This window comes from Mangifera indica, chromosome 2 (genome assembly GCF_011075055.1).
Source record: "Mangifera indica cultivar Alphonso chromosome 2, CATAS_Mindica_2.1, whole genome shotgun sequence".
Taxonomy (NCBI): domain Eukaryota; kingdom Viridiplantae; phylum Streptophyta; class Magnoliopsida; order Sapindales; family Anacardiaceae; genus Mangifera; species Mangifera indica.
Genome location: NC_058138.1, coordinates 9,545,810 through 9,566,427, shown reverse-complemented (window position 1 = coordinate 9,566,427; position 20,618 = coordinate 9,545,810).

Below are 20,618 nucleotides of genomic sequence, written 5' to 3'. Positions count from 1 at the left end.
TGTAACTTTTGTTAAGTACCAATATATGTTGGTATATTTTTATTCATTTTTAATATCTAAATTCTTGAAAATTTTAAAATTATTGCTTGTTACATGATTTCACAACTTGAATTTTGTAGTTATCTAATCTTTCATGCATATAATTGTTTTAATTATGTTTAAGTGTAAGTTTGATTGTTTGTCTTTGAGGATATGTCCACTTGCATTCAATATTGATTTTGGTGCTACAATAGGCATCGTAGATGTTAGTCGATCATGTTTCATGATAGAAAGTAAAAGATAATTTTTTTAATGTGTTTTCCACCATTACAAAACATAGAAAGTTTCACCAAAATTCATAATTTCATGAAAATGATTAATATTAATAAATTATAAAATTAACCATAATTGAAACTCCACTTGAATTTACTTATGGCTTTTTAGTATGTGCATCGATTCTATATTCAGGTTTATAAATGTTATACATTTAAAAAAAAAATTCTTACGCATCATCAATTCTAAAAGTTAAAGGTTACTAACAAATTTTCATTTATAACTTCTAATAAATTTTAAACTCTTAATAATTTTTTCTTAGGAACGATTTATAACAAATAATAAAAGTATTCCTTTCCAATATTTAAAAAATATATCTTTTATTTTTCTTCTTAACATTATGAAACCGATAATCTTTAAAATAAAACTAATTTCCTTTATTAAGTATAAAATTAGACAAGTTGTCGGATATTATATACCCAAACATTTATTAGTAACCATTTTAAGAGATTATAACATATTCACGAGAGCACTAGCTATGTCCTAATTATATTCAATTAAAAAAATTAAATTCTCATAATCTTTTCGTTGAGTACTAAAAATTATGTTATCGCAGCTTCGTATCTTTCACATGATTTTAATATTAAATATGTTGAATTTTATTTAATTTGAACATCAGTTTTTTATTTTATTTTTAGTCTTATTTGTTTATATATATTATGGTATGCTTATATAGGTGTTAGAGATGATTAAATATAAGTAATAACATATCTAATAGTGTCTCTTTTGATTTTTTGCTAAACTCATCATCTTGTGTGATTAAATTCATTATGTGCATGCACATCTAATATAAAATAATCCTCAGTTAAACAACAAATTTGAATGTGTTTAAGTCAACTATTTATATTTACATTTTGTATTATCAAATGTAATTAAAAAAATAGATTTATTAATTTTTTTATTCATAGAAAATGTTGGTGAATGCTTGATAAATGGTGACACTAGAATGATGATACTCTAATGTCCTAAATACAATAACTTTTTTGCATAACTATCAAACAAAATTAATATAATAAACAGTTGCATAATTATATCCAAACTCTTGATTGCTAGATGTACATAAATACAAAGTCACATATATAACACCCTTAAAATTAGTTAGTTCTATCATAATTTATAGTTTCATTAATTCATAATTTCTAATTATGTCTGCTCTCAATGCAGGTTAGACATTATTTTATATCATCAATTTTAATATGATATCCTTGGCATAAAAAGATGTTTGATTAGAAGCGACAACGTACTTGTCTATGTAGTTGCACATTTTTTGTTGACTGTATAATAACTTGATAAAGATATGTCAAACTGATTGTGATCTTGTGAAAGTAATTAGTTGTTGTCTTCTCAAGTGTTGTGGTATTTCTTTGCAATATTCATTTATATGTTGACAAAATGACCAGTTCCCAAAACTTGCACAAGTTAAACATGCATTACAGTGTTTGCACACTGCTTGTCAAACCAATTTACAATAGATGGTTTCTTGTAATTGATCGAAGTGCACCCACACAATTTTTTTTTGTTTTTTTTTTTTTGTAGTGGTGGTGCACCTGTATGCACCTGTGTGTGAGGTTCTTCATCGACATAATGTGTTTTTTCATTAGCAAAGTAATTAAAAGGATTGAAATCATTTGATATAATATCCATTTTGTATGAATTAGATAAAAATAATAATTGACAAAATTCTAGAAAGAAATGGAAACAAATTAGTACAACAAAATTGAAAATTAATTAAGAGAGGTTAACACTTGAGAATTGAAATAAAATACTGAGATTGAGATTAAGACGGAAAAGTTGAAGAAAAGTGAGAGTGTGATGTTATGTGATTTTGTAAATTTGGGTTGGGGTATATATAGACATTTAAAAAAATAATAATAATAAGAGAAAAATAAAATAAATTTTATAGTAGCCGTTGGCCCTAATAGTTATTGTCCCTACTACTACTCCTAACCCAACCCTTTGTAAATATTTTTATTTTTTTGATGAGCACAATAGTAGACTATGTTAGGTTGTTTTGTTTCACTTGTACTAATTCGTTTTGAGGTCTATATTAGCTAAGGAGATCGAGTAGTTAAAGATTGTAATGAGAAAATAATTATTCCAAAGGTTAATAACTAAACTACAATTATTACGATTGATGAATGTGGTTAAACAAAACAACTGTTTATTTTTATTGAACTTCGAATATTAAAAACTTCTCGGGCATAAGATTTCACAGACAATCATGTATAAGACTGTAGATTGTATACAACTGTTATAGTAATCGTGATGTGTTAATTGTTAGATATCTTAAGTTACCTTAGTTCCTCTTACAAGGTTGATTAAACGTGCATATATCAAGTGAGCTCTTACTTTCATGGCTACTTGGATAATAGTTAGTAAACTGTTTTTCGAACATAACTAATTACAATAAGTCAATGGTCATTTCAATGTAGTCAATGACCTATCGTATGATTGTACTTGTGTACAAAGTAATCTTTGACTTGAGATATCATGGTCGAATCTAATACGGATGCGTATGGTTCATATAGTGTATAAATATGAAGCCAGTCATGTTCTGTATGATAAAGCCAAGTTGGTCATATGTTATTTGTATACAAAGACCATTGATGATTAAGAGGGGATTTATTGACTCGGAGTGTATGCTAACTTACGAATTATCCTATTTTAAGTTTTTACATGATCATCGATAACTATTGGAAACAAAAATATCTAATAAAAGTATAATATAAGTCATATGAAGGATGTTCGTGATGACATATTTTGAATATATCGATCGACGATTCAGAGAAGTATCGAGACTAGGGTTTTGATGAACCATGAACACGTACTCGATTAGGATTTGATAATGGAAGGATATTACCTACATAGAATATACGATTAGAAAATAAGTTCAATGGAGTGTGTTTTCATCATGATATAGGGACTATAGCACATTGCAGATCTTTATCATAGTTGATTAGAAAAAAAGGCTTACGACTATGTCACGGTGAATCTAAATGGTCACACTAATAAACCAAATATTTTAGAGAGTAGGAATTGAATATTCGGGATTGGCTGACACCTTTCAAAGGGTAATAAATCTAACATCATATAAAATGTTATATGGATGTGAAAGTAACATTTTAAAAGTTAAGAAGTTCATGAAATAAAATTTGAGTGATTAATGTATTTCTAAGATATACATGCATGCCTATTATGTAAATAGACAACTTTGCAAGGTGCTATGTAACAATTAAGAATTTGCTAATTAAGTACACCAATATAAAAATGCAAAGTTAGTTATCTTTTGATATATGAACTTATTTCTAAAACCAATTCTCTCACCTCCCTTTTCTTTCTAAGTTTTGACCAAAAGCAATTTAGCTTGGTTTGACACAACTTTTTGGAGGCTTTGTATTTGGGAAGCTCTACTCCATCATCTACGTCATATATCTATAAACTAGCTTGGATAAGGTATAAATCTTAACTTTCTTCATGTTTGTGGAATGGCATTGATTCTTGCTTTTATCATACATGCATGCCCATTTTCATCATCATCTTCACATCTTATTTAAAATGGTATCACAACCATTTTAGGTTCCTTGCATGTTTTATTTTGAGCCAAAGTTGTTTCTGTTTATGCATAATAATATGTGTAGCTAACATGGGTATACATGCATGTGCTTAGTTTGCCTTAAAATCATGTTTTCTAAGCTTGTTCAAGCATGTGTACCTATTGGTCAAGCTTGTATGGCTGGAGTTTATTGTTTATTTTTCTGTTCTAATAATACTGAGTTGAAGAACACATCATTTAAAGCATGTGTTGATGTTTTAAAGACACGTATATAATGAATAGTTCATTAGATAAGTATATACTTGAATGCCAGATACATGTTCTTGTTTGGCTTGGAAATTGAAATTCAACATGAAAAACAACCATGCACATCTCAGCCATGATGTATATGATGATATATGCTGTTATTTGGTGATGTTTTAATGTAAACTACATGAAACATGTGTATTTGAGACATGCATGTAAGGTATATGTATGGATAATTTCAAGTATGTTTGTATATCTTTGATAACATGCATATAACTTTTGAAATGTTGAAATTAAAAAGTTTGGTTTAAAATTTTGGTTAAGCATGCTAAATGTGTAGGCTTTAATGTTGATTAAAGTGATTTTGGGTAAAGAACAAAATATATGCAACTAATGTAATTGCATTTGCATGGAATATGAATGCATGGAGAAATGGACTTTAGGTCATATAATGAATGGTATGAGATGCATATGTGCCATGAAAAATAATGCATAATTTAATTTAATGGTGATTAAATGATAAATTATGTATATATGTCAACTTGCATTTAATGTTGATTAAATGTAAAGATTGATTTAAAGTTGACAAAAAGTTATTATATTGATATAATATGAAATAGAGATGTAAAATGTTGTATGTACACTTATTCAATCATGGACTAAATATGGGTAGTTGTTGCCTAAGGATGAATATTTGCACTATATGCATAATGCTATTTATTTTTAAGTTCTTGAATTAATATAGTTTATATTGAATTTTTTATTGATGAGATCAATTACATGTTTATATTTGTTTATATTAGGATTGAGTTCATGATAGTTAGTAGATATTAATTCAGTTAATGAACAGTTGCTTATTAGAGATATCATAGGTATAGTTTGTGATTTTACAAAGCTAAAATAATTAGAATATAATATTCTTTTATTAAAAAGGGTTTGTAATAATTAATTTTTGGGTTTGTGTGCCTAAGATCCAAATGTAATTGTAACCTCTCCTAACCATTAGGTGTGTTACAGAAAAACGGCAAGAGTTCTCATATTTTAGAGGGTCCGGGGAATATTTTCTCTTTTTAATTATATCCTGTAACACTCCCAATTAACAATTCACACAAACCAGTCTTACCAATTGATTGGATTTTCATCACATAATCATAATAAATAAAATAAATACTTATTAGTAACCATCATAAAGATTATCACCCACAAAAACTTTACAACCAATTTTCATAACTAGCCATATATATATACATATATAGATATAACTATACACAATCACATATATACATATAGGAAGCAAAATATATACATGTCCACCAATATCTATATCGATATATATATATATATATATATATATATATATATATATATATATATATATATATATGCATATATTTCCATATACATCAAAACATATATATCAACAAAAATATGGTGTCTTCCTCCCTTAGTCTCATGTCTCATTAGTGCTCCCCGGGAACCTTTGCTACATCTCTTTACCTATAAAATATTAAATTAAACAGAGTGAGCGACCATAACTCAGTAAAAAGATCATACTTAACACTTAAAGCATTTCATACTAGTATTAATCTCTTCCATACTCAGCGTGTCTGGGCTATTCATATATAAAATAATTAACACGGAACACGCATTAAACACATATCATAATTCTCTTCTTTCACCAATTTATTCATTTCCTTGCTGTACAAGTATGATTCACTTGTTATGATTTATGCATGTATGAGTGTCATGACTTTTCTATTTTCTGATCATACATCTTTCTTAACTTTTTATCAGCCACATAGGCTTGCATGTATGATTCTAATGCAAATGACTTTCATAAAATATTTGTTAATTCTTTCTCTTTTTTTTTTTTCAAATATTTTCATTGACTGGTCTGGACTACATATGACAGTACTTGCAGTCACTATACAAGGTATAATTCTCTCTTACATGCATATTTTACTATTTTTTTTCTTTGTTGTCCACACAATACAACTAATATTTTTCTTTGTTGTCCACACAGTATAGCTGGTTGTCCACACAATACAATCGATATTTTTCTTTGCTGTCCACACAGTACAGCTGGTTGTCCACACAGTATAATCGATATTTTTCTTTGTTGTCCACACAGTATAACTAATATTTTTCTTTACTGTCCACACAGTACAACTAGTTGTCCACACAGTATAACCGATAATTTTCTTTGTTGTCCACACAGTACAACTCGTGTATAAGGATTTTAAACATGCTTTCTGCTTTCCTGTATCATATGAGTCATTATTAACCAAAAAAATTTGTTTTCCATTTTCTGAAAACATGCATAACTTAGAAAATGGTTTTCCACTTTCTTTATTTTTTTTTGAAATCATGCATATGCTATGATTTCTCATGTATGCATGTATAACCATAATATGAAATATGCACATTCATTATTTTCCCTTATTCTTTTCACTCCTTATCAAACATCATATTATTTTCTCAAGCATTTATTTATATCTCATGCATTGAATTAATTTCAAAATATACAATGTAGGCTTAATATAAGGGTTATTACACATATCATGCACATAATTAAGCAAAGTTAACCTATATCAAATAAAATGATATTTTTGCCCTTATGGCCAAAAATTGCATTATGAATCCTAATGAATTTCTTTATCCTTTTAAGCATAAATCACCTTAATTCTAATACCTTACACATTTATATAAGTAAATGTTATTTAAATAACCTAACTCAAGTTACTTCAAGTATGTAAAGTATGAAATTCTTACATTTTCCTTGATAATTAGGTGATTTAAGCTTATCCTCTTTCTTTTCTTCTTCTTAGCAACCTTAATAAACCAAAAATATAATCATCCATCAAAACTCTAAATTTGACATATCTTAAAAATTAAATTTTTTACCTTAGAACTGATCAGAATTGACAGATCTACACTTTTTATAACTGAAGGCTCTGGAAATTAGGTGGTTTAACTAGGTCTTTTTTGGTGAATTTTTGTTTGAAGGAAAGCTTTAGCTCAATTCATGGAGGCTCTCGGCTAAATGAAGAAGAAAATGAATAGGTTATGAGTTTTATAAGCCTTTTGGACCAATTTGCCCTTAATCTTTTCCATAAATGACTATTTTATCCTTAGCTAATTACCAAAAACCCTTAGCACCACCATATAATTTCAAGTGTGCCATTCAATTTTAATTCCCACTTTGTCCCTTAAATCCTTCTAAAATGACCATTTTACCCCATTTGAAAATTATTGCTCATTTAGTAGTTTTCTATAATTCTTTTGCAATTTCTTTAAACAACAAGTTATAAAATCAACTCTAAGGGTAATTTTGGAAGTGGAGTTTACTGACACACCTGAATTCGGATGGTTACATTTCTTCCCCCCTTAAAAGAGTTTCGTCCTCGAAATTTAAACAAATAGTTTAGGAAACTTCTCTCTCATTTGTTGTCCAACCTCCCATGTGGCTTCTTCCACCTTATGATTCTTCCATAATACTTTCACTAATGGAATTGTCTTATTTCGAAGCTCTTTTATTTTTTTTGTCTAGTATCTGCACCGGTTGCTCCTCATAAGCTAAATCGTCTTTTAATTTCACATCATCTGATTTCAATATATGTGAAGGATCGCTAATGTACTTTCTCAATAAAAAAATATGAAATACATTATGAACTCGATCCATACTAGGTGGAAGTGCAAGTCTATAAGCCACCTTGGCCACTCTTTCTAAAAATTCAAATGGGCCAATAAATCTTGGAGCAAGTTTCCTTTTTCTTCCAAATCTCATCACATGCTTGTAAGGGGCTACTTTCCCAAAAACTTTGTCACCCGGTTGAAACTCTACTTCTTTCCTTTTCAAATCTACATAGCTCTTTTGTCTGTCCTGAGCTTGCTTCAATCTAGTCTTGATAGTCTTTATATCTTCCACTATCCTCTGGGTTAACTCAGGCCTAAGAACTTGACTCAAATAATCTCGCTCTCTTATGTCATCCCAATGTAATGGAGATCTACGCTTTCTTTCATAAAGAGCCTCATATGGTGTCATTTTAATGGTGGACTAGTAACTATTATTAGATGCAAATTTTATCAATGGGACCATTTCATGCCAGGTCATTTTATAATCTAAACAACAGGCCCTCAACATATCCTGTAATATTTGATTCACCCTTTCTGTCTGGCCATCTATTTGAGGATGATATGCTGTGCTAAATGCTAGCCTCATACCCAATGCTCTTTGTAAGCTACCCAAAAAGCTGAAACAAATCTGAGGTCTCTATCCGACACAATAGTTTTGGGTATGCCATGTAATCTCACAATCTCCCGTATATAAATCTGTGTCAGTTGATCTGAAGCAAAACTATCTTTCACTGGAATAAAATGGGCCGATTTAGTCAATCTATCCATAATCACCTATAGTGCATTATAGCCTTTTTGTACTCGAGGTAGGCCAATGATGAAATCCATTGAAATATCTTCCCACTTCCATTCAGGAATACTAAGTGGGTGAAGTAAACCTGAAGGTCTCTGATGCTCGGCCTTGACTTGTTGACATACTAAACACTTAGCTACATAGTCACCAATATCTTTTTTTATACCTATCCACCAATAAGTTTTCTTTAAATCCTGATACATCTTTACTCCCCTAAGGTGGGCAGTGTAAAGTGTATCATGTGCTTCACTCAAGATTTTCTTTCTCAATTCTAGATCTTGGGGAATACATACCCTGTTTCTGAACTTGAGCACTCCATCTATCATTTGAAACTCAGTTGCTTTCCCCTCACATATTTGTTGACTTATTTTCTGGCACCATAAATCTTCTACTTGCTTCTCTTTTATTTCATTAAGGAGATTAGGTTGAATTTCCAATCTGGCCACCAGACTCCCTATCACCTCAATCTGTTCCCTTTGAAACTCTTCCTGTAACTCTATCTGAGTGGTGAGATGAGCTATGACAATCTTTTTACTCAAGACATCGACTACCATATTTGCTTTACCCGGTTGATATTTAATATCACATTCATAATCTTTGACTAGCTCCAACCATCTCTTTGTCGCATATTCAAATCTTTCTAAGTGAAAAAATATTTTAGACTTTTATGGTCAATGTAGATGTAACCTCTCCTAACCAATAGGTGTGTTACAGAAAAACGGCAAGAGTTTCCCTATTTTAGAGGGCCCGAGGAATATTTTTCTCTTTTTCATTATGCCCTGTAACACTCCCAATTTGTAATTCACACAAACCAGTCCTACCAATCGATTGGATTTTCTTCAACTAATCATAATAAATAAAATAAGTACATAATAATAATTATCATAAAAAAAATTATCATCCATAGAAACTTTATAACCAATTTTCAAAACTAGTCATATATATATATATATATATATATATATATATATATATATATATATATATATATATTCCATATACATCATAACATTTAAATCAACAAAATTATGGTGCCTTCCTCCCTTAGCCTCATGTCTCACTAGTGCTCCCCGGGAACCTTTGCTACATTTCTTTACCTGTAAAATATTAAATTAAACGAAGTGAGCGACTATGGCTCAGTAAAAAAATCATACTCAATACTCAAAGGATTTTATACCAGTACTAATCTTTTCCATACTCAGCGTGTCTGAACTATTTACAACAATATAATTGACACAGAACACGCATTTAACACGTATTATCATTCTTTTCTTTCACACATTTATTCCTTTCCTTATTATATAGATATGATTCACTCATTATGATTTATGCATGTATGAGTGCCATGACATTTTTATTTTTTGATCGTACATCTTTCTCAACTCTTTATCAGCCACACAGGCTTGTATGCATAATTCTAATGCAAATGACTTCCATAAAATATTTACTAATTTGTTTCTCTCTCTTTCTCATTGACTGGTCTAGACTACATATGACAGTACTTGTAGTCACCATACAAAGTATAATTCTCTCTTACACGCATATTTTTTTTTCTTTGCTGTCCACACAGTACAGCTAATATTTTTCTTTGCTGTCCACACAGTACAGCTGATATTTTTCTTTTGCTGTCCACACAGTACAGCTGATATTTTTCTTTTGCTATCCACACAGTACAGCTAATATTTTTCTTTGCTGTCCACACAGTACAACCGATTATTTTCTTTGCTGTCCACACAGTACAGCTCGCATGTAAGGGTTTTAAGCATGTTTTCTGCTTTCCTGTATCATATGAGTCATTATAAACCAAAAATACTTATTTTCCATTTTCTGAAAACATGCATGACTTAGAAAATATTTTTCCTCTTTCTTTATTTTTTCTAAATCATGCATATGTTATGATTCCTCATGTATACATATATAACCATAATATGAAATATGCGCATTTATTATTTTCCCTTATTCTTTTCACTCTTTATCAAATATCGTATTATTTCCTCATGCATTTATATATATCTCATGCATTGAATTAATTTCAAAATATACAATGTAAGCTTAATATAAGGGTTATTACACATATTATGCACATAATTAAGCAAAATTAACCTATATCACATAAAATGACATTTTTGCCCTTCTGGCTAAAATTTACCTTTTTGCCCTTATGGCCAAAAATTACATCATGAATCCTAATGAATTTCTTTATCCTTTTAAGCATAAATCACCTTAATTCTAATACCTTACACACTTATATAAGTAAAAGTTATTTAAATAACCTAACTCAAATTTACTTCAAGTATGTAAAGTATGAAATTCTTACCTTTTATTTGCTAAATAGATGATTTAAGCTTATTCACCTTCTTTTCTTCTTTCTGGCAACCTTAATCAACCAAAAATATGATCATCCATCAAAACCCTAAACTTGACATATCTTAAAAATTAAATTTCTTACCTTAGAACTGATCAGAATTGACAGATCTACACTTTTTATAACTGGAGGCACTGGAAATTAGGTGGTTTAGCTAGGTTTTTGGATGAATTTTGGTTAAGGGAAACTTTAGCTAAAAAAATAATGGAGTTCTCGGCAATTGATGAAGAGAATGAATAGGATATATATTTTATAAGCCTTTTGGACCATTTTGCCCTTAACCATTTCCATAAATTACTATTTTATCCTTAGCCAATTACCAAAAACCCTTAGCACCACCATATAATTTCAAGTGTGCCATTCAATTTTACTTCACACTTTGTCCCTTGAATCTTTATAAAATAACCATTTTACCCCCTTTGAAAAATATTACTTATTTAGTAGTTTTCTATAATTCTTTTGCAATTTCTTTACACAACAAGTTATAAAATCAACTTTAGGGGTAATTTTGGAAGTGGAGTTTACAAACACACCTGAATTCGGATGTTACATTTCTTCCCCCCTTAAAAGAATTTCGTCCTCGAAATTTAAACAAATAAGTTGGGAAATCTCTCTCTCATTTGTTGCTCAACCTCCCATGTGGCTTCTTCCACCTTATGATTCTTTCATAATACTTTCACTAATGGAATTGTCTTATTTCAGAGCTCTTTTATTTTTCTGCCTAGTATATGCACCAGTTTCTCCTCATAAGCTAAATCTTCTTTTAATTCTACATCATTTGATTTTAAGACATGTGAAGGATCGCTAATGTACTTTCTCAGTAAAGAAATATGAAATACATTATGAACTCGATCCATACTAGGTGGAAGTGCAAGTCTATAAGCCACCTTGCCCACTCATTCTAAAATTTCAAATGGGCCAATAAATCTTGGAGCAAGTTTCCCTTTTCTTCCAAATCTCATCACGTGCTTGTAAGGGGTTACTTTCACAAAAACTTTGTCACCCGGTTGGAACTCTACTTCTTTCCTTTTCAAATCCGCATAGCTTTTTTGTTTGTCCTGAGCTTGCTTCAATCTAGTCTTGATAATCTTTATATCTTCCACCATCCTTTGGGTTAACTCAGGCCCAAGAACTTGACTCAAATCATCTCGCTCTCCTATGTCATCCCAATGTAATGGAGATCTACACTTTCGTCCATAAAGAGCCTCATATGGTGCCATTTTAATGGTGGACTGGTAACTATTATTATATGCAAATTCTATCAATGGGACCATTTCATGCCAAGTCATTTTGTAATCTAAACAACAGGCCCTCAACATATCCTCTAGTATTTGGTTCACCCTTTCTGTCTGGCCATCTGTTTGAGGATGATATGCTATGCTAAATGCCAGCCTCGTACCCAATGCTCTCTTTAAACTACCCCAAAAAGCTGAAATAAATCTAGGGTCTCTATCCGACACAATAGTTTTGGGTACGCCATGTAATCTCACAATCTCCCGTACATAAATCTGGGCCAATTGATTTGAAGTAAAACTATCTTTCACTAGAATAAAATGGGCCGATTTAGTCAATCTATCTACAATCACCCATAATGCATTATAGCCTTTTTGTACTCGAGGTAGGCCAATGATGAAATCCATTGAAATATCTTCCCATTTCCATTCAGGAATACTAAGTGGGTGAAGCAAACCTGAAGGTCTCTGATGCTCGGCCTTGACCTGTTGACATACCAAACACTTAGCTACATAGCCTCCAATATCTTTCTTCATACCTATCCACCAATAAGTTTTCTTTAAATCCTAGTACATTTTTACTCCCCTAGGGTGGGCAGTGTAAAGTGTATCATGTGCTTCACTCAAGATTTTCTTTCTCAATTCTAGATCTTGGGGAATACATACCCTGTTTTTGAACTTGAGCACTTCATTTATCATTTGGAACTCAGTTGCTTTCCCTTCACATATCTGTTGACTTATTTTCTGGCACCACAAATCTTCTACTTGCTTCTCTTTTATTTCATTGAAGAGATTAGGTTGAATTTCCAATCTGGCCACTTGACTTCTTATCACCTCAATCTATTCCCTCTGAAACTCTTTCTATAAATCTATCTGAATGATGAGATGAGCTACGTCAATCTTTCTACTCAAGGCATCGGCTACCACATTTGCTTTACCTAGCTGATATTTAATAGCACATTCATAATCTTTGACTAGCTTTAACCATCTTCTTTGTCTCATATTCAAGTCTTTCTGAGTGAAGAAATATTTTAGACTTTTATGGTCGGTGTAGATATTACATTTAACTCCATATAAATAATTCCTCCAAATTTTTAAAGCAAAAACCACTGCTGCTAACTCTAAATCATGGGTAGGGTAGCGTGTTTCATAATCTTTTAACTGCCGAGAGGCATACGCTATCACCTTACCCCTTTGCATCAGCACGGCTCCCAAGCCATTATGTGAGGCATCACAATAAATATCATAATCTACACCTTCCTCTGGCAATACTAAAATAGGAGCTGTAGTCAACCGCTTTTTTAGCTTTTGGAAACTTTTTTCACAAGCATCAGTCCATATAAAAGGAGTTCTTTGTCTGGTAAGAGCTGTAAGTGGCTTGGCCAATCAAGCAAAACCTTGTACAAATCTTCTGTAATAGCCCGCTAGCGCTAAAAAGCTTCTGATCTCTTTCACAGTCTTTGGCCTCGCCCATTCAAGTATTGTTTTCACTTTACTGGGGTCTACAGCTATGCCTTCTTTAGTAACCACGTGTCCCAAAAATACTACTCGATCCAACCAGAATTCACACTTAGAGAATTTGACATACAATTTCTTTTCTCTCAATCTTTGTAGCACAAATCTCAAGTGTTCGACATGTTCTTCTTCTGATCTAGAGTATATCAAGATATCATCAATAAATACCACCAGAAATTTGTCAAGGCAATCATGAAATACTCGATTCATTAAATCCATAAAGATTGCTGGAGCATTAGTCAATCCAAAGGGCATTACCACAAACTCGTAGTGCCCGTAGCGAGTCCGAAAAGCTGTCTTTGGAATATCTTGCTCTGCAATCCTCACCTGGTGATAACCTGACCTCAAGTCAATTTTGGAGAACACAGAAGCTCCTTTCAATTGATCAAATAAATCATCAATTCGAGGCAACGGGTATTTATTCTTTACCGTCAGTTTATTCAACTCCCTGTAATCTATGCACATACGGAGCGACCCATCTTTCTTTTTGACAAATAGTATGGGTGCTCCCCAAGGAGAGTGGCTAGGTCTAATAAAACCCTTATCTAAAAGTTCTTGCAACTGTTTCTTTAATTCTTGTAATTCAGCTAGAGCCATTCGGTAAGGGGCTTTTGAAATTGGCGCTGAGCCAGGTTCTAACTCGATACTAAACTCCAATTCTCTCTCTGGAGGTAAACCTGGTAGCTCATCAGGAAAAATATCTGGGAAATCTTGTACTATTGGGACATCCTGAACACCTAATCTTTGAACATCATGCTCATGTACCACATGAGCTAAATATCCCGTACACCCATTTTTCAATAATTTTTGTGCTTTTACATTACTGATCATTATACTAGGCTGATGATCCTCTCTGAAATTAAAGTAATCCCCATTGTCAAGTTGAAATCGAGCCTTTTTCTTTCTACAGTCAATCTCAACTCTATATCTTTCTAAGAAATCCATGCCCAAGATAACATCAAAATCAGACATATCAAAGACAATCAAGTCCACCTTTAACTCTCTCCCATGTATCACTACCCTCTGGTCTTTTAACATCTTATCAGTAATCACACTCCCACCATCTGACATCTCAATTCTAATGGAATGGGTAGATATAATAGGTACTAAACCTACCCTTTCAATAACCTCTGGTGTAATAAAGGAGTGTGTAGCTCCTGAATCAATCAATGCATATAAAGAAACAGAGTGGAAAAAGAGCTGACCAGTAACTGCAGATGGACTAGCCTCTGCCTGACTATGGGTAGCTATATAGACTCGTGCATTAGTACCTCTCCCTGGTTGCACTGGCGGAATTAGGCTTTGTGGTGGTTGTATCTGAACTGGCACTTCGGTACTCTAGCAATCCTTTGCTATATGCCCTGGCTGTCGGCATCTATAACAAATCACCTGTTTCTGCTAGTACCAACATTCCCCACTATGACATTTCCCACAAATCTAACATTGGGGAATATTTTATTTTCTAGGCTTCTTGTCACTCTTCCAGCCTTTTCTACTTGCTTTTGACTGGAATTTTCTTTTTCCCCTATTGTTTCTAAAACTGGAGCCAATTGAACTACCCCCTAATGTTGTAACTGGCGCTGAAATAGTCAATGAAACAAGTAAAGCTGATTGACTTGGCATCACTGTTTGGGGTATTGTCAATGATAGAGGTGTTGACATGGAAGGTGTATTCCTGGGTAGCTTATTAACATATACCTCCAACCTCAATGCTCTCTCCAATGCCTCTTCATAAGTTTGAGGAGGTTGAGGTCCAGCTAGCACATGCAAGGCTATCTCTGGTCTAAGGCCCTGAAGAAATCTGTCCAGCCGGAGACTAGGTGTACTTACCATACTTGGAGCAAAACTGGCTAAGACATCAAAACGGGTAGAATAATCCTTTACTAAACCTTCCCCCTGCTACAAAGAAATGAACTCTTGAACTTTGACTGCTACCACATCAGCTGTTCTATATTGGGCCTCAAATGCCCTTCTAAAGTCTTGCCAGGTCATCAGATCCACATTTCTGGTTTCTTTAACTAGGTCCCACCATATGCGGGCCTCTCCCCTCATCAAGAAATTGGCATACCGAACTTTTTCTTTATCAGTCATAGGAAATAAATCCATAGTACTTTCCACCTGCTTGATCCAGTCATCAGCCATTAAAGGATCTTTAGTACCTTTAAATTCATGAGGGGTATGCTGATTAGGTAAGGAATAAATGGGCTCGAGTCGCCTTTGAGCTCTAATTTCTCCTCTCCCTTCATTCCTCATTTCATTTCTGATTTCTTCTATGACTTCCTCATGAATCTCACTTCTAATCTCATCTCGGATGACATCTCTGGCTATATTTTCAGGTGTGGGTCTATCTTGACTCTCAGTCAACACCTGAGAAACTATATCTCTTATTTCTGCTAGCCCAAATCCTGAACCAACTGATGGGGCAGGGTTAGACGGTTCTCCCGTCTCTCTCTGAATACCCCTTCCACGACCCTGTCCTCGTCCTCATCTTGTGGTACTCCTAATCTAATAACTGCATAAGTGTAATTACATAATATTCTATTATTTGAATACAGGTAAAGAAAACAACTTACTGCAGTCGATTCTCGGGAGCTGATCTGTGAGACATGAGGGGCACCTATGTAATATTAGAATGCAAAACCATAGATATATTGTATTATATTACCACACATTATATTATATCTTCCTTTAAACGCCCAAAATCGCGCTCTGATACCAAAAATGTAACCTCTCCTAACCAATAGGTGTGTTACAGAAAAATGGCAAGAGTTCCTCTATTTTAGAGGGCCCGGAGAATATTTTTCTCTTTTTCATTATGCCCTGTAACACTCCCAATTTGTAATTCACACAAACCAGTCCTGACAATCGACTAGATTTTCTTCAACTAATCATAATAAATAAAATAAGTACATAATAATAATTATCATAAAAAAAATTATCACCCACAGAAACTTTATAACCAATTTTCAAAACTAGTTTTATATATATATATATATATATTCCATATACATCATAACATTTAAATCAACAAAATTATGGTGCCTTCCTCCCTTAGCCTCATGTCTCACTAGTGCTCCCCGGGAACCTTTGCTGCATTTCTTTACCTGTAAAATATTAAATTAAATGAAATGAGCGACTATGGCTCAGTAAGAAAATCATACTCAATACTCAAAGGATTTTATACCAGTACTAATCTTTTCCATACTCAGCGTGTCTGAACTATTTACAACAACATAATTGACACAGAACACGCATTTAACACGTATCATCATTCTTTTCTTTCACACATTTATTCCTTTCCTTATTATATAGATATGATTCACTCATTATGATTTATGCATGTATGAATGCCATGACATTTCTATTTTCTGATCGTACATCTTTCTCAACTCTTTATCAGCCACACAGGCTTGTATGCATAATTCTAATGCAAATGACTTCCATAAAATATTTACTAATTTGGTTCTCTCTCTTTCTCATTGACTGGTCTAGACTACATATGATAGCACTTGCAGTCACCATACAAAGTATAACTCTCTCTTACACGCATATTTTTTTTCTTTGTTGTCTACACAGTACAGCTAATATTTTTCTTTACTGTCCATACAGTACAGCTGATATTTTTCTTTTGCTGTCCACACAGTACAGCTGATATTTTTCTTTTGCTGTCCACACAGTACAACTGATATTTTTCTTTTGCTGTCCACACAGTACAGCTGGTTGTCCACACAGTACAACCGATTATTTTCTTTGCTGTCCACACAATACAGCTCGCGTGTAAGGATTTTAAGTATGTTTTCTGCTTTCCTGTATCATATGAGTCATTATAAACCAAAAATACTTATTTTCCATTTTCTGAAAACATGCATGACTTAGAAAATATTTTTCCACTTTCTTTATTTTTTCTAAATCATGCATATGCTATGATTCCTCATGTATACATATATAACCATAATATGAAATATGCGCATTTATTATTTTCCCTTATTCTTTTCACTCTTTATCAAATATTGTATTATTTCCTCATGCATTTATATATATCTCATGCATTGAATTAATTTCAAAATATACAATGTAGGCTTAATATAAGGGTTATTACACATATTATGCACATAATTAAGCAAAATTAACCTATATCACATAAAATGACATTTTTGCCCTTCTGGCTAAAATTTACCTTTTTGCCCTTATGGCCAAAAATTACATCATGAATCCTAATGAATTTCTTTATCCTTTTAAGCATAAATCACCTTAATTCTAATACCTTACACACTTATATAAGTAAAGGTTATTTAAATAACCTAACTCAAATTTACTTCAAGTATGTAAAGTATGAAATTCTTACCTTTTATTTGCTAAATAGATGATTTAAGCTTATTCACCTTCTTTTCTTCTTTCTGGCAACCTTAATCAACCAAAAATATGATCATCCATCAAAACCCTAAACTTGACATATCTTAAAAATTAAATTTCTTACCTTAGAACTGATCAGAATTGACAGATCTACACTTTTTATAACTGGAGGCACTGGAAATTAGGTGGTTTAGCTAGGTTTTTGGATGAATTTTGGTTAAGGGAAACTTTAGCTAAAAAAATAATGGAGTTCTCGGCAATTGATGAAGAGAATGAATAGGATATATATTTTATAAGCCTTTTGGACCATTTTGCCCTTAACCATTTCCATAAATTACTATTTTATCCTTAGCCAATTACCAAAAACCCTTAGCACCACCATATAATTTCAAGTGTGCCATTCAATTTTACTTCACACTTTGTCCCTTGAATCTTTATAAAATAACCATTTTACCCCCTTTGAAAAATATTACTTATTTAGTAGTTTTCTATAATTCTTTTGCAATTTCTTTACACAACAAGTTATAAAATCAACTTTAGGGGTAATTTTGGAAGTGGAGTTTACAAACACACCTGAATTCGGATGTTACATTTCTTCCCCCTTAAAAGAATTTCGTCCTCGAAATTTAAACAAATAAGTTGGGAAATCTCTCTCTCATTTGTTGCTCAACCTCCCATGTGGCTTCTTCCACCTTATGATTCTTTCATAATACTTTCACTAATGGAATTGTCTTATTTCAGAGCTCTTTTATTTTTCTGCCTAGTATATGCACCAGTTTCTCCTCATAAGCTAAATCTTCTTTTAATTCTACATCATTTGATTTTAAGACATGTGAAGGATCGCTAATGTACTTTCTCAGTAAAGAAATATGAAATACATTATGAACTCGATCCATACTAGGTGGAAGTGCAAGTCTATAAGCCACCTTGCCCACTCATTCTAAAATTTCAAATGGGCCAATAAATCTTGGAGCAAGTTTCCCTTTTCTTCCAAATCTCATCACGTGCTTGTAAGGGGTTACTTTCACAAAAACTTTGTCACCCGGTTGGAACTCTACTTCTTTCCTTTTCAAATCCGCATAGCTTTTTTGTTTGTCCTGAGCTTGCTTCAATCTAGTCTTGATAATCTTTATATCTTCCACCATCCTTTGGGTTAACTCAGGCCCAAGAACTTGACTCAAATCATCTCGCTCTCCTATGTCATCCCAATGTAATGGAGATCTACACTTTCGTCCATAAAGAGCCTCATATGGTGCCATTTTAATGGTGGACTGGTAACTATTATTATATGCAAATTCCATCAATGGGACCATTTCATGCCAAGTCATTTTGTAATCTAAACAACAGGCCCTCAACATATCCTCTAGTATTTGGTTCACCCTTTCTGTCTGGCCATCTGTTTGAGGATGATATGCTATGCTAAATGTCAGCCTCGTACCCAATGCTCTCTTTAAACTACCCCAAAAAGCTGAAATAAATCTAGGGTCTCTATCCGACACAATAGTTTTGGGTACGCCATGTAATCTCACAATCTCCCGTACATAAATCTGGGCCAATTGATCTGAAGTAAAACTATCTTTCACTAGAATAAAATGGGCCGATTTAGTCAATCTATCTACAATCACCCATAATGCATTATAGCCTTTTTGTACTCGAGGTAGGCCAATGATGAAATCCATTGAAATATCTTCCCATTTCCATTCAGGAATACTAAATGGGTGAAGCAAACCTGAAGGTCTCTGATGCTCGGCCTTGACCTGTTGACATACCAAACACTTAGCTACATAGCCTCCAATATCTTTCTTCATACCTATCCACCAATAAGTTTTCTTTAAATCCTAGTACATTTTTACTCCCCTAGGGTGGGCAGTGTAAAGTGTATCATGTGCTTCACTCAAGATTTTCTTTCTCAATTCCAGATCTTGGGGAATACATACCCTGTTTTTGAACTTGAGCACTTCATTTATCATTTGGAACTCAGTTGCTTTCCCTTCACATATCTGTTGACTTATTTTCTGGCACCACAAATCTTCTACTTGCTTCTCTTTTATTTCATTGAAGAGATTAGGTTGAATTTCCAATCTGGCCACTTGACTTCTTATCACCTCAATCTGTTCCCTCTGAAACTCTTTCTATAAATCTATCTGAATGATGAGATGAGCTACGTCAATCTTTCTACTCAAGGCATCGGCTACCACATTTGCTTTACCTAGCTGATATTTAATAGCACATTCATAATCTTTGACTAGCTTTAACCATCTTCTTTGTCTCATATTCAAGTCTTTCTGAGTGAAGAAATATTTTAGACTTTTATGGTCGGTGTAGATATTACATTTAACTCCATATAAATAATGCCTCCAAATTTTTAAAGCAAAAACCACTGCTGCTAACTCTAAATCATGGGTAGGGTAGCGTGTTTCATAATCTTTTAACTGCCGAGAGGCATACGCTATCACCTTACCCCTTTGCATCAGCACGGCTCCCAAGCCATTATGTGAGGCATCACAATAAATATCATAATCTACACCTTCCTCTGGCAATACTAAAATAGGAGCTGTAGTCAACCGCTTTTTTAGCTTTTGGAAACTTTTTTCACAAGCATCAGTCCATATA